Source organism: Tamandua tetradactyla, chromosome 3 (assembly GCF_023851605.1).
Source record: "Tamandua tetradactyla isolate mTamTet1 chromosome 3, mTamTet1.pri, whole genome shotgun sequence".
NCBI classification, from domain to species: domain Eukaryota; kingdom Metazoa; phylum Chordata; class Mammalia; order Pilosa; family Myrmecophagidae; genus Tamandua; species Tamandua tetradactyla.
In genome coordinates, this window is record NC_135329.1 from 118246249 (window position 1) to 118261975 (window position 15727).

A 15727-nucleotide genomic window follows, 5' to 3' on the forward strand; every position below is an offset into this window, starting at 1 on the left:
CAGAACAGATCCCAGAGTTTGTCATGGGCTACCATACAGTTCTCTCAGATTTTTCCTTCTAGCTGCTCCAGAATATAGGAGACTAGAAGGTTTAAATATTTTTTATTACCACAATCAACTCTTTTTCTTTCTTTTTTGTGAAAATTAACAGGTATACAAAAAAACAATAAATTTCAAAGCACAGCACCACGATTAGTTGTAGAACATATTTCAGAATTTGACCTGGGTTACAATTCCACAATTTTAGGTTTTTACTTCTAGCTTCTCTAAGGTACTGGAGACTAAAGGAGATACCAATTTAATGATTCAGCAATCATATTCATTTGTTAAATCCTATCTTCTCTGTATAACTCCACCATCACCTTTGATCTTTCAATCCCTCTCTCTAAGGGTGTTTGGGCTATGGCCATTCTAAATTTTTTATATTGGTAGGGTCTGTTACTAATATGGGGTAGTAGGGAGATGGAACTATCTGATGTTCTGGAGGGGCTGGGCCCTCTAGGTTTCAGGACTTATCTGGTCCTTGAACCTATCTGGTGGTTGTAGGTTTCTGGAAAGTTACACTAGAGCATGAAACCCATGTGGAATCTTATATATTGCCCTAGGTGTTTTAGGATTGGCTGGAATGGTCCTGGTTGGGGGTCAGCAGGTTATGATCTTCAGCTATGTCTAATTGAAGCTTGCTTAAGAGCAACTTCCATAGTAGCCTCTAGACTATTTGAACTCTGTCTACCACTGATACTTTAGTAGTTACAGTTCTTTTCCCCCTTTTGGTCAGGATAGAATTGTTGATCCCACAGTGCCAGGGCCAGATTCATCCCTGGAAGTCATCTCCCATGTCGCCAGGGAGACTTTCACCCCTTGATGTCATGTCCCATTTAGGGGAGAGGAGGGCACATCAATTTTATTGATTTTCTCAAAGAACCAATTTCTGGTTTTGTTGATTTTTTCAACTGTTTTCCTGTTCTCAATTTCATTTATTTCTGCCCTAATCTTCATTATATCTTTCCTTTTGTTTTCTTTGGGGTTAGTTTGCCGTTCTTTCTCTAGTTCTTCCAAGTGAACAGTTAATTCCTCCATTTTTGCTCTGTCTTCTTTTTTAATATATTAAGGCATTTGAGGCCTTAAATTTCCCACTTAGAACTGTCTTTTCTGCATCTCATAACTTTTGATATGTTGTTTTTTCATTTTCATTTGCCTCAAGATATTTACTGATTTCTTTTGTAATTTCTTCCTTGACCCACAGGTTGCCTAAGAGTGTGTTGTTTAGCCTCCGTATATTTGTGAATTTTCCGGCCCTCTGCCTGTTATTGATTTCCAGCTTCATTCCATTGTAATCCAAGAAAGCGTTTTGCATGATTTCAATCCTTTTCAATTTATTGAGACTTGTTTGTGACCCAGCATATAATCTATCTTTGAGAATGATCCATGAGAACTTGAGAAAAACGTGTATCCTGCTGTTGTCAGGTGTAATGTTCTGTAAATGTCTATAAGTCTAGTTCCTTTATTGTATTATTCAAATTCTCTGTTTCTTTACTGATACTCTGTCTAGATGTTCTATCCATTGATGAGAGAGCGGTGAATTGAAGTCTCCAACTATTATAGTAGAGGAGTCTGTTTCTCCCTTCAGTGTTGTCAGTGTTTACCGCATGTACTTTGGAGAATTCTGACTCAGTGCATAAATATTTATGAGTGTTATTTCATCTTGATGAATTGTTCCTTTTATTAATACATAGTGTCCTTCTTTGTCCATTTTAATTATTTTAATTTGAAGTCTAATTTGTCAGATATTAGTATAGCTGCTCCTGTTCTTTTCTGATTGTTGTTTGTATGAAATATTTCATTCCAAAACTTTCATTTTCAACCTATTTTTGTTTTGGGTCTAAAATGAGTCTTCTGTAGACAGCATATAGATGGGTACAGTTTTTTAATCCATTCTGTCAGTCTTTGTTTTTAGATTGGGGAGTTTAATCCATTAGCATTCAGTGTTATTCCTGTAAAGTGCTTTCTTCTACCTTTTTTGTCTTTTAAATTTATAGGTCATATCTAATTTTTTTTCTCTTTTACCTTTACTGGTAGTCTTCATTTCTACTGTCTTCTCCAGACCTCTCTCTCCTGCTTTTTCTTAACTTCCTGTAATGCACCCTTTATTATTTCTTGCAGAGCTGGTCTTAGTCACAAATTTTCTCAGTGATTGTTTGTCTGAAAATATTTTAATCTCCTCCTCATGTTTGAAGGAGAATTTTGCTGGGTATAAAATTCTTGGTTGGCAGTCTTTCTCTTTTAGAATCTTAAATATATCATACCACTGCCTTCTTGCCTCCATGGTTTCCTATCTGCGTGTTATACTCCCTTTTATATTTCTTGCAGAGCCAATCTCTTGGTCACAAATTTTCTCCGTGATTGTTTGTCTAAAAACATTTTTGAAGGACAGTTTTGCTGGATATAGAATTCTTGGTTGGCAGTTTTTCTCTTGTAGAATCTTAAATATATCATACCACTGCTTTCTCGCCTCCATGGTTTCTGCTGAGAAATCCACACATAGTCTTATTGGGCATCCCTTCATGTGATGGATTGCTTTTCTCTTGCTGCTCTCAAAATTCTCTTTCTCTTTGACATCTGACAATCTGATTAGTAAGTGTCTTGGAGTATGTCTAATTGGATCTATTCTGTTTGGGGTATGTTGCACTTCTTGTAGCTGCAATTTTATGTCTTTCATAAGAAATGGAAAATTTTCAATGATAATTTCCTCGATTAGTCTCTCTCCTCCTTTTCCCTTCTCTTCTATTCTGGGACACCCACTACATGTATATTCATGCACTTCATGTTGCCGTTCAGTTCCCTGAGACCCTGCTCATATTTTTCCATTCTTTTCCCTCTATTTTCTTTTGTATGTTGGATTTCAGATATCTGGTCCTCTAGTTCACTGAGCCTTTGTTCTACCTCTTCAGATCTGTTTATCTAGGTTTCCATTTTTTTCCATCTCTTCAGTTGTGTCTTTCATTCCCATAAGCTCTATGATTTGTTTTTCCAAACTTTAAATTTCTTCTTTTTGTTCAACCAATGTCTCCTTTATATCCTCCCTCAATTCGTTGATTTGATTTTTAATGAGATTTTTCCATGTCTGTTCAAACATCCTGAATTAGTTGTTTCAGCTCCTGTATCTCATTTGAACTGTTGGTTTGGTCCTTCAACTGGGCCATGTTTTCGATTTTCCTAGTATGACTTGTTATTTTTTCCTGGCATCTAGGCATTTGATTTCCTTAATTAGTTTATTATGGAGGTTGTTTTCACTCTTTTACCTAGGATTTTCTTGCTGGATGGCTTTGTTCTCTGTCTGTTCTTTGACATTCAGTTCAATTTATTCTAGACCTCTAGCATAGATTCTGTTTAACTTATCAGAATTTTTCAGCTGTTGTTTTTCTTTTTCTTGCTCTGCTTATATGGAACCTCCTCCCCTACACACACACGTTTTTTTGTAAGAATGATCTCCTCAGATATTATAAAGCCCAGTCAGATTTTCCCAGACCAGACTGGCCCACATCTCAGGAGTAAAGCATCATCAGCATTAGTTTTCCCTGAGGGTGAGACCCAGCAAGTTGTCAGACTATCCTATGAAGCCTCTAGACTCTTTACCTCTCGTATCCTTCCCAGTATGTGGCATTTGTCTGCCTGTGGCTTCCCACCAGTGTAAGTGATGTGGTACCTTTAATTTCAGCAGACTGTCCTGCTGGGGTATGGTTGAGACAGAGATGAGTTGTTAGGTTGGCATTAATTGCTTCAGTTTTCCAGTCTCTGGGGCCTGAATTCCTTAAAGGAGGAATTCCACATGAGCTGCCCGCCCCCCCCCCCCCCCTTAAGGAAGATACAACTTTGGGGAAATTTACTCCTTTCACCTGACTGGTTACTTTATCTCTCAGACAAGCTTAATTCTACCCTTGCCTGGGGGGTTGTCAATCAAGAGCTTAAGTTTGTGGCTCTATATATCTCCAGGCTCTGTGTGCCCCTTTTCTTGGGGCTCAGCCCTTTTCCAGTAGTTTGTGCTGTCTAACTCAAAAACCTCTGGTTGTTGTTGTTTTTTTTTCTTTTTTCTTGATGTTGTTGTTTTGTTTTTTCCATCAGCCCTGCCCCTTCTCTGATGGGGCAAAAAACACCTAATACCTTTAGTGCTTATTCCAGATATATCTGTGCTGGGGGCCTATTTTCAGTAGTCAGAATTTGTTAATTAATTCCCCAAGTAGTGCCTGGTTGAGCCAAGCCCTTGCCAATAGTAAAGTCTGTTTCCTTTCCCCTCAGGGAACCAGCCTGCCATAACCATGTGGGAGGGGTGCTGACCTCCATGGCTTGGGGAACTTAGAGTTCTGTGTAAGATCTCAGCTGGTCCACCTGGTACAGAATGGTGTGTGCTGTGTGTCGGTCACTGATGTAGCCCCAGCAGTTGTTCTGTTCTGTTCCTTGCTATTTACTTGCTACCTTGGAGGGCAAACTAAATTCCACACCTTACTAAGCTGCCATCTTTATCCCGTCAATTTAATTTTATCTCCAATTTTGGTTTCTCTGTTGTAACTGTGGGTAACAGACTGATACTCTATTTCTTGACCCATTATGTAATTGTGCTCTGCCAGATGAGGATATTAGTGCATCTGTCTTCCCATCAACTCTTTCTCTCCATGCTCTGTCCTCTGCTTTCATTTTTTATATTTCTAAAATTGATGCCATTTATGTATATAACCACAATTAGGTATTTATATTATTATTGTTTAAAATGGGCCTTTGTATTTGCTGTTCGTTCTAACTAGAACATATATTCTTCCAGATGCTCACATGACTTGATCTCTCTCTTCCTTAAGTTCTTGACCTAAGGGACAGCTGTTCAAGAGGGCCTTCCCTAACCACCTTATATTTTAAATAGCAACTCTCCTACCTGGATCTCACTCTACTTTCCTTATTGTGTTTTTCTCCATAGCATTTATTGTTAATACAAATTATGGGGTTTTTTTATTTTAATTTTTTATTTTTTGTATGATGTATGGCTGAATCACATTTCATTATTTTTCCATGTGAGTATCCCATTATTGCAGCCGCATTTGTTGAATTTTTTGCTTGTTTGTTTGTTTGCTTTACTTGTTTGTTTGTTTTTTGGGAAATTCATGGACCTGGAATCGAAGCTGGGGCTCATGCATGGCCAGCAAGAATTCTACCACTGAGCTACCTTGCATCCCCTGTATATTTTATTTTACTTTGGAAATTACTGTCACTCTCCTCCTGGACTGTAAACTTCAAGAAGACAGAGATTATTTTCCATTATAACTAATTTGTTTGGTTGTTTTGTTTATTTTTGTCACCTCACTGCTATATTCTCAATAGCTAAAAGATGCCACTAATATTACTTGAATTAATGATTAACTACTGTGCCAAGTAGTCTTCTTTGATTATATTTCCTTACTTGTGTGATTTTTCATTTTTCCTAAAATTTCTAATTGCCTTTTGTTTCACCGTGCATTGATTTTCCTTATCAAATTCCAAATTTCTTCCAAATCCATTGTATGAAACACTTTGAGCTCTCTCTCTCTCTTCTCTTTCTCTTCTTCTGCTTCCCTGGGAATTGTTCTCCCAGAGCTCTGTAACCTCTGGCTGTACACTATCATTCTGGGGCTTCCCTTTCCTGCTTTTCTGGTTGGTGCTACTGCATCCTACATTTTTCTCTTTTTCATTTTGCAGCCTCTTTCATGAAGTATGTCTGTTAGCAACTGCCTAAGAAAGAGTATATGGATAATAAATTTTCTGAACCTTTGCATGTTTGAAATTGTCTTTCTTTATTCTTGCTAGAAGTGTATCCCAGGAGGTACAAGCCTGGGAGTAGGGCTCACCTGAGGGAAAGTGGGGAGGCATTGGTATTGGAGGGAGTGAAAGCACATTAAAAAGTAATGCTTTTTGACTACCTTTTCTACATGCAACACTCTCTGAAAACTGACATTTTATGCTTCTAACTTCTTTTTATAATAGTCTTAACAATCATGTTAAAAACTGTAGAAGTCTTATATATAAAGAATATGCCAAGAAAGAGGAATTGCTGCCAATCTAACTGCTTGCCATCTTAATTCTAGAATAATCGTTTGCCTGGTAGTCTAGGTTCCAAATTGTTTTCCCTCTGAACCTGGAAGACAAGGCGCTACTATTTTCTAAAATTCAGCAACACAAGCCTAAGTTAGTCCTTTGTACTTCATATCCTTTTTCGTCTCTGGCAGCCCTTGGGATCTACTCTTGTTTTTCTTGATGTTTTCAGTTCTTAATGATGTTTAGATGTGGGCTTTTTTCCATTCATGTTGAGTTTCATTCAATGAGCACTTTTATGTAAGAGTTGGGTCCCTTATCTCTAGAAAATTATCTTGTATTATTTCTTTAATAATTTCTGTATTTCTGCCCCCTTTTTTTGTTGTTGTGTTCTTTCCTTCTATGTTGGCTTCCATTATTCTATCATGGACCAGATGGACAGAACATTTCCTGGTAATGCTCTCAATTTCTAAATATGATAGACTATAAAAAGGTATAGGAGAGTTGAAATATAAAATTACAATTTTATTTCTCAAGAGTTCTTTAATATTCTCTGGAGTTTTTGTTCTTTTTTTTAACGAAATATAAAATTATTTATTGTCCACTGTTCACCAGTATTTACAATAAAGTAAATAATATACAGTTGGATAACATTCTAATTACAATGAACTTATTGTTTTCCTGACTTCTGCTAAATCAATAACCCAAATACTGAAAAGATTGAGCCTACATGTAAGGAATGCATTGGGAGTAGGGGTGAGGAGTGGGCAGGATAAAGAATAACCTTGCAGGTCAGTAGTTTAGATGACAAAATCTGTTTACCCATTTATGACAACAGGTACTAAACCTAAGCATCTCTAACCATCTGATTAGGCTTCCATGAATCATGACCTTTTTAATCAATGTAGCACAGAGATTTCTACTTTCCTCTAGAAGGAACCTTTAAATGCCCTTTTAATTCAGCCTTGCTTGGCTAGTGAAAACCCAACAGTATTTACTTTGTTTTCTCTTCTGGTTGGGGCAATTGTTGGTTGTCGTAATTTTCCTCTCAGAGTTTTGCAAATATTTTGCATTCATATGCCAATTGATAGAGATCTTGATCTGGCTGCTTTAAATTATGTAATTTAAATTATTTGTGTAATATTTAAATTGTACTATATTTAAGTTTAAATTGTCCACTTAATTACTGAATCATCTATTTATTTGAAAGTTTGTGACTTCAGAAAATTTTTCAGTGTAACTTGAAGTGATTTCTTGGTTTGCTCAGAATGGTGTTATCCCAGAAGCACCTGGACTTATCCATGATTGTGAAATGCTGTTTTGTTTTGAAAAATATCAAAATGGTTAGATTAGTCCTTAGGCATATTTGAGGTTAAACACAAGTTCTAATTCAGTAATAACTATGGAAATTTTTTCCCACATTTAGGAAAGCTGTTCTCTAATGCAAAGGAAATAATATACCATGGTATCAATTGTTCTTTTCTGATAATTGAAGCAACTACATAAAACTTTTTTGGGTTCTAAGTAGCCAGTGATATTGATGCAAAAGCAAAACAAAACCCAGGCGCAGAGGTGGTTCAAGGTAGTTCAGTGGTAGAATGTTCACCCACCACACAGGAGACCACCCAGTTGGATTCCAGCTGGAGTGCCCCCCCCCCACCACTACCACCCCCTCAAAAAAACCAGAACTCCCCCAATGATACTACGTCCAAGAAAACATATCAAACTTGATTTCCATTAGAATGCAGTTATTCTTCACACTAATGAATCAAAAAACCAAGACCCAGACTTGCAACAATTATCTTCTGGACAAGAATGCCAAGTTATAAAAAGCAATTTCATATTTGCTTTATAAAAGCAATTTCAATTTGAAGATGCTTCATGTTTGCCTCTTTTGTCAGCACCAAGTCTGCCTCCTCTGAATCTTTCCATTTCATGAGAAACATTAATTCTCTACTACTGTCTGTGGCACCAATTATGGGTTCAAGATCAAGACCTCTAGCAAAGCCTCTTTGGTTTATCAGCAGCATCTCTTTTCTTCTTTGATTTGCTGTCATAAGATTCACTGTCAGATAAAGATTTTCTTTTTGTACCATCTCTTTCTTTACCAGCTTTTTGTGAATTAAATGCTTCAATTAACTCTGGGTAATCTAAATTTTCTTTAGGCTCAAGAATCATCAGTGTCTGTAAATCCCTTCCTCTTCAGAAAATACTTCACCTTCTCATTCACCACACATCAATCCAATACTTTTTCCACCACAAATTCTTCAGGCTGTGCCTCTTCAACTTTTTTTACTCTTTCCATTCAGCTGCTTTCTGATTTTTTGCGTTCTTGGCATGGCAGAGGGAGAGGGGTGGAGGAGCAAAGACAGTGGCCAGAATCTTCTCAGTGGATCTATTCATTTATTTTTCCCTATTCATTTATTTATTAAGCTGAAGAGGGAATAGTGATTGAGAGCACAGATTCTAGAGCCAGACTGCCTGAATTTGAATCCCCATCCTCTATGCTGTGACCTTTTACAACTTTAAACTTCTCTGTCTCTGTCCTGATCTCAAATGAAGATAATGATAGTATACCTATCTCAGGGTTATGAAAATTAAATGAGTTAATAATCATAAAGCAATAAGAACAATATCTGGAATGAAGTAAGCTTTATATGTGTTTGCTACTATCATTTCTTTTATCATCATTATTATGATCATAATAATTATTACTGTTATACTATAGAAATGCTATTTTGCCGTTGTCCTTGAGGATACTACCTAGAGTTCTTTTTAAAGGACATTTTTTCCCTAAATTAGTTCAGCGTTTTTTTTTCTTTTTTACAATCCACAGGTATTTTATTTTTTTTCACCTTTTATGCCATAAATTCTTAAGGAATAGATTCCAGGAACTCAGGCTCCTTTCCATTGGTTTTCACAAAGTGTGCTTCCCTGGGTGGAGTAGACCAGCACTTCAGTTAAACCCAGGTACCTTACTCTTTGACTTCCTTTTTGTTCTGATCATTTTCCTTTACATACTTCAGGAAGTTATCTCAGCTCTTAGAGTGCTTAATATGCTCAATCAGCACATTAATTTTCTTGGCAAGAATCTTGCCCTTCACTTACTTGTTTACAACAATACCAGCAGCATGCTGGGTAACATTATAGACCCTTCCAGTTTTGCCGTGGTAACATCTGTGGGGTATTCCATTTTGAACAGCACCCATTCCCTTGATGTGTACAATATTGCCATGCTTGTAGATTCACATGTATGTGGCTAGAGGAACAATTTCATGTTTTCTGAAAGGTGTAGAAAACATATATAGAAGCCTCTCCTCTTTCTCTGTGTGTTCATCATTTTGGCAAATTACTGCAAGAAGGCGATTCTGGCTGAAAGGCTCAACTTGTTTTTTCTGTGTAACTTTTATTTCTCCTTTTTGTTCAGGAGGCTTTCTGTAAATATCTGATGATCCTTGATTGTAGGTTTATATTTAACAGAGAGGCAATAAGCAGTTAATGGGGAGCTGTGTGTACAAAGGCAGCTTTTTTCTGATCTCCAGTGCTTTAGTTTGGTTGAATGTGAAACTAGCCATTACAGTGGGGAGTCCCTTAAATACCAGAAGTCAAAAACTATTTCTTGCGCTAAGATTGATGTATTTCTTCAAGAAGAATCCTTTAATTTTTGCCTATGGAAGAAAATTCTTGTCTCAGTGGATGGGTATGATAACTGTTCCTAATACATTCAGTTAATCTCCCCATTTTCCTGCTCACCTCTCATTCCCATTCTCACTACTGCCCTCTTTCAAGGCATCTCTGAGCCCTTAGAGCCTCTCTGTGATTCTAGGTCAGTGGGTCTCCATCTTACTTTTACCACTTCATGTGTACTCTAAACTGAGACTTCCTCTGCCCCACTTCAGAGTTCTTCTGTCCCTATTCTTCCAGCCTAAATTAATTTGCAGGAATAGCTCATCTGTTGCTAGTCTATCCCATCTTTATTTTTGTGGTGTTATTTTTTATTCCTGTACTGTCATTTTAGTGGGTCTTCAAGACAAAAATATGTCTTTTACTAGAAGTCATTGAAGGTTTGTAAGCAGAAAAATGACAACATCAAATAGCATTTTACAAAGATCACTCTACCTAAAGTTTAAATTATAGCCCCATTAACTAACAGACTAGGATTTCCTGGATGTAATTATGTGATGGTTATAGCACTTAATAGAGATTTAGGTTATAAAACTATTTAAATAATGACATCAATATTATATTCTTAGATTTAAAAAATATGCAAATCTGGATTTAAAAGAATGCAGTCATCTAGGAAAAAGTTAAATCCTTCTAAAAGCAAAATACAGTTGTTCCCTAAATCAAAATTGAAATGATTTTCCTTAGAAACAGTCGAATCCCTAACCTATCTAGAAATGCTTTCAGCCCATCACTTGATCCCAATTCATATCTTGATCTTGAATGTAAATGTTATTTTGCAAAGGATGGTAAAGAATTAGCCCAAAACCAGCCTTTAATTCTAGAAGTTTATAATATTTCATTTGCACTTAGTTGACAGACATAAAGATGGGAATACTATCCCATAGGGTAGTAGTGATAATTAAAATGAGATAAAATATATAATACTCATTTTCCCCCTTCCTTCTTTTTATTATTGACTCTAGAATTTCCATAACTAGACTAAATTCCCTAGCTCAAATCCCTTAGCCTATATCCATATGAGTATTTGGGTGCTTTAAAGGGAAACTGCCATCAACTAATGGAATGTTACATGTAAAAATTGGTTTTCCTGCTTTTTTGTGGTCATAAGTAGCTCCTTTGTGTGCTTAATTAAAAGATGCTTGTAAGATTTACTGTTCTTAAAAAAATAAACTTTGTTTATAGCTAATTCTATAAATAATTTTGATAATTCAAAATAATCTATTTTTAAAAGCTCTATCTCTATAAATCATAGTCATTTAAATATTATTTCTCATTGTTACCTATCTTAATTGTGCTGGCCTATGTGTGCTTTCCCTTTAGTGTGATGAAATAGTTTAAGAAAAATGCACTTTATCTATGGAAGAGATTAGCAAAGATGCAGGTGCTTTCATTTTCCCTGTTCATTTCATCCCCCTTAAGAACTATATTTATATAAAAAATTATATGTGGTAGAAAAATTTTGTTGTAGATTATTAGGGTGTCTTATTTTATTTTTGAAATATATTTACTTCCTGTCTTTCACATAATAACTTGGGGTAAGGGTAAGGAGAGATTTTAAATATGTAACCTAATAAATTCAGTAGATTTCAAGGAAAACAATAAAATTATAGTAAAGACTATTTCACACTCCAAATATCTGCACCTATATGTATGGCTAAAAGAAACTGCAAAACCACTGTACATTTTTCATAATTAAAATATATTACAAACCTTCAGTGTCTTTTCCCATGTAAAGAAGATTGCAATTTCAGATATAATTATCATATTTATTTACCTTTATTCTTTGGAATCTATGGTTTCTGATTACTACTAACTATTCCAGGATTTTTCCCTAAATTACATTTGCTTTTTGATTTACAATGCGTTTATTTTCGGGATGTGTTCTTTTTGTCTGTTCCTTTCCTGACTGTTCGGTGTATACACATACACACACACACACCTAAGAGATTAGTAAAAACGAAAGACATTATATGAAGTAAATAATTTTTGAAGCCTTTATTGAAGGCTTTATTTGAAGGCTATGTATAAATAATAGAAGAGAAGTTCATTTTTAGACTATCTTCTATTTTATATAGTAATTTTTTAAAAATCCAAGTTACGATGCGTTTTTCAAAATTTGAACATTAAGTGCTATGATTTCTTGGTGGTGCTACAGAAATCTCCCTGCTTTTTTTTTCCAGTTTACAGTATTCAAAGTAGTCCATGTGACCTAGATATTGAAAATTGATGCAAAGTGTGCTGCATTGCTGATATTTACTATGAAATCTCAGAAACATTCTGGTTCTACCTGCTAGAATTACAGGGTACGCACTAACATTGCTAGTGTTTTTAAAAGGTCTCTAAAAGTCTGTACAATCATTTTTTAAGCTGGCATTAAAAATTATCTTAAAATTTTATATTCACATTTTTAGTGTAATACTTTTATACTCCAGTTTAAAATGCATCAATGTTCATTTTTAAATTTTAGATCATAGTAGATAAGATTTGTTATAGTCTCTCCCCCATTGTTTACTTTATTTAGCATTATATAATCTACTAATTTACAAATCTAACTCCCGTAAGGTGCAATTAGTCTGTTGTGATTTCCTAATTTGCAGTGAGTACTGTTAAATTATTTAAAAATGAAATATTCTGTAGAATATGCATTATAAAATTATGTTCACCAAAATAAGTTGTTTATCATCTGTTGGTTTGGTGTAGAGCATCTTCTCCCAAAAATCAGCTTTTATAGTCAGGAAGCCACATCCTCCCCCATGGAAAGCTCATTTCATCCTTTATGCTTCTATATGATAAATAAAACCCTGAAAGGAAAGCATTGGATGAGGTAGGTCATCTGCACAAGTGACTGACTTTCAAGTATAGAATCATATATGTACTGAAAGAATCTGATTTATTTTCTCTTTACTCATGGCAAAAATATTATAAAATCAAAGAAATAGCAGATTATGTCACAATTCTTAGTTGAGAAAATTAAAGCACAGATGTGCTAAGGATGAACTCTGTAGTTTTGTCTGTGTCTTGATAACAGAAAGAATACTAGCCCTCTCAACAAATGCCTAGGTTTTTTTTGCATCATCTGGGAGGACTACAAAATACCAGGGTAGATAATCAAAATCAATGTTGAAAAGTCTGAGGCCATAAACTGGAAACCCACTGCCTAGAATCAAATCTGAATTGCAAAGAAAAGAGAAAAATGTTCAGATTGCAACTGGGTGATGCCGAAGCTGAACAGTCAGATGCAAGAAACAAATGCAAGAGAGTGGCTCAGAACCAATTTTAACCCAGTGTGTGACAGAGCATTAGTGAGTGGGCATGGGAGACTTATCAGAACTGGAAATTTACTATAATTGAACAATATACCTGGTTCTGATTTGTCTCCAACTCCTGGTTGAATTTGCTCTTCCTTTTTTTCCCAAATCAATGTTTCCCAAACTGTTTTTTCACAGAGCAATCTTCTAAAAGCTGTATCATGAAGGAGAGAGGGGGGTAGAGAATATGAGTTTTCAAATAAACTTAGGGAATTTTTAAAAACGTAGGCACACACACACACACACAGAGATATTCTTCATATTTCTCTTTCAGGAATTCATAATGCCCTTACCATATAAGAGTATCTGAAAATCCTAGAGAAAAGAAATCTGTTAAATTAACATTTCCCAAATTAGTCTGATCATCAAACACTATTTTGCAGCACATCAAATCCCGTTTTGAGGAGCAGTATTCTCCAGGAGACCAGTTTGGGAACCTGGCTATCCTCTTTTATTAGTGTTTCAGTATAGTGAGCTATTGCAAAGCCATTTTTTAAAATTAGAGTATATGTTGGATTAATGAATAATTTTGTCCAGTATTTACTAACCTAGCTCTTGCACTTTGTTTTAGTTTCCCAGCTGCTACAACAAATACCATACAATAGGTTGGCTTAAACAATGGGAATTTATTGTCTCATGGTTTGGAGACTAGAAAAAGTCAAAATTCCAGGCATCAGCAAGGTATTGCTTTCTCCCGAAAGACTGGTATCCTGGAGCTGCCTGCCAGCAATCTTTGGTCCTTGGCTTTTCTGTCACATGGCAATGCATATTGGTGGTGTTTTCTTTTTTTCCTTCCAGATTCCATTGACTTCCAGCTTCTAGCTATTCCCCATGGATTCTCTCTCTGTGGTCTTCTCAATAAGTCCTCCAGTAATAGGATTAAGACCCAACCTGATTCTCTTGGGCCACCTTAATAGAAGTAAACTCATCAAAAGGTCCCATTTACAATGTGTTCCTATCCATGGGAATGAATTAAGATTAAAAGCATACTTTTCTGGGGTACATAACTCCAAGCCACCCAGACCTATATTCACTCTGCACAGGATCCAGACTGTAACATAAAAAGGGTTTACATTATTTATATAATGAGCAGTGTTTTTAAAAGTCACGCAGTGTGTTAAGTTGTAGAAGCTAGACACCATAACACAGAAGTTACAATGTTTTGTGTAGACACACAAAACTACTAGTTGCTAGGAGACTGCATTTTCTATTCTGGATCTGCCATCCAGAATAGAAGATTTATAATATCTTATAGTTATTTATAAGATATTATAAAACATAGTTCACTTCTGAAAAAATGAGGAAATTACTATTTTCCAGCTAGATAGTAGGAATAATACATTTTAAAATTCTCAATTCTGTGCTCAAGTTTGGGAAAGAAATTAAGCAAACTTCTTTACTGAATGTTAATGTGTATTGTGAATTTCCAAAAGATGGGTATGTTACTAAAGGTTTCCCTGTTACCCTGTATCTGTACCACATATATTAAGTGGTCCTCAGAACACAAGTGTGGGAAGTACATTTCTGAATTTATGCCATCCTTCCTTCTAATTCTAAAATACTATGGTTCAGTGATTTAAAATTATCTATTTACATTTTTCTCCTTAAAAAAAAAGGAAGTGGGCGGGCCACGGTGGCTCAGCAGGCAGAGTTCTCTCCTGCCATGCTGAAGACCCAGGTTCGATTCCTGATGCCTGCCCATGCAAAAAAAAAAAGAAGTTTACATTCATAAGCAAAGAATTCCAGTGGTGTGATTATGAGGGACAGTGTTATTTGAAAATGTTTTGGGTTGAAACATTATAACAATCCGTTAATTCTATTTAATTAATTAAAAATAAGGCGATGCAATGGTGGCTCAGTGGCAGAATTCTCCTCACCTGTCAGGCCAGAGACCCGGTTCGATTCCTGGTGCCTGCCCATGCAAAAAAAAAAAAGAAGAAAGAAATAGAAAAATAATATATGCATGGTTTTAAAGAATTAAAGATTTTAAAAGTCATTATATAGTGTTAATCTTTATTATTTCTAAAAGAAATACTCTAAAACCATGTGTATATTTTTTATAACATTTAAAAAATTGGATGCCTTTCAACTCTAAGAATATAATGGCTAGAGAAGAAATAGTTTTTCCAAAATAGGAACAATATTTTAGCACTTAATTTACTAATCATCAGTGTAATTATTCTTCTGGCATATTGTTCTTCTACATTTTGGATTTGGCTTTTCAGTAGTTTTCTGCTATGAAGAAAATACGAAAATAATGGAGTAATATTTTCTTTCTTTGGAGAAAGAGTAGAATGTGAATTGTGTGTTTTGTTGTTGTTTAAAGCAAGTTTACTTGAAAACTTTGAAGGCCGAGTCAGCTTGCAGGGACTCCCACTGTCTAAATCTGTGACAATTTGAGCATCAAAATAAATAATAATAGTAATGAATTATAGTACTGAGTAAAATAAGAGTCCATCAGTCCAAACTGATAATAACTGAGAGATAAGGGAAAGCTCATTCTTATATTAGAATGCCAACTAATAAATAGAAGGGTTAATGGAGTTAGAATATCATCAGTGGATACTAAAATCAATGGGTAAATTTTATATTAAGTAGTTTCAAAATATCTCCCCACAAATTATTCATTAATGTTGAGGGGAAAACTAACAATTTGACAGTAAAGAAACTGAAGGACA

At 35.4% G+C, this 15727-nt stretch overlaps 1 protein-coding gene, 1 long non-coding RNA gene and 1 pseudogene across 17 annotated transcripts in view; 1 reads left to right on the forward strand and 2 right to left on the reverse strand.

The window, feature by feature from the left end:
- MBD5 (methyl-CpG binding domain protein 5) overlaps positions 1–15727 on the forward strand; it is a 524034-nt gene that overhangs the window by 390135 nt on the left and 118172 nt on the right. The gene's annotated exons all lie outside the window — the stretch shown is intronic.
- On the reverse strand, positions 7810–8359 carry LOC143675747 (chromobox protein homolog 3 pseudogene; annotated as a pseudogene).
- The window catches only part of LOC143677613 (uncharacterized), a 98916-nt gene continuing 96030 nt past the window's right edge, over positions 12842–15727 (reverse strand). For both annotated transcript variants that reach the window (XR_013172752.1, XR_013172753.1), the window contains one exon: positions 12842–13203. This is a non-coding gene — a long non-coding RNA (uncharacterized LOC143677613). The remainder of the gene's footprint in view (positions 13204–15727) is intronic.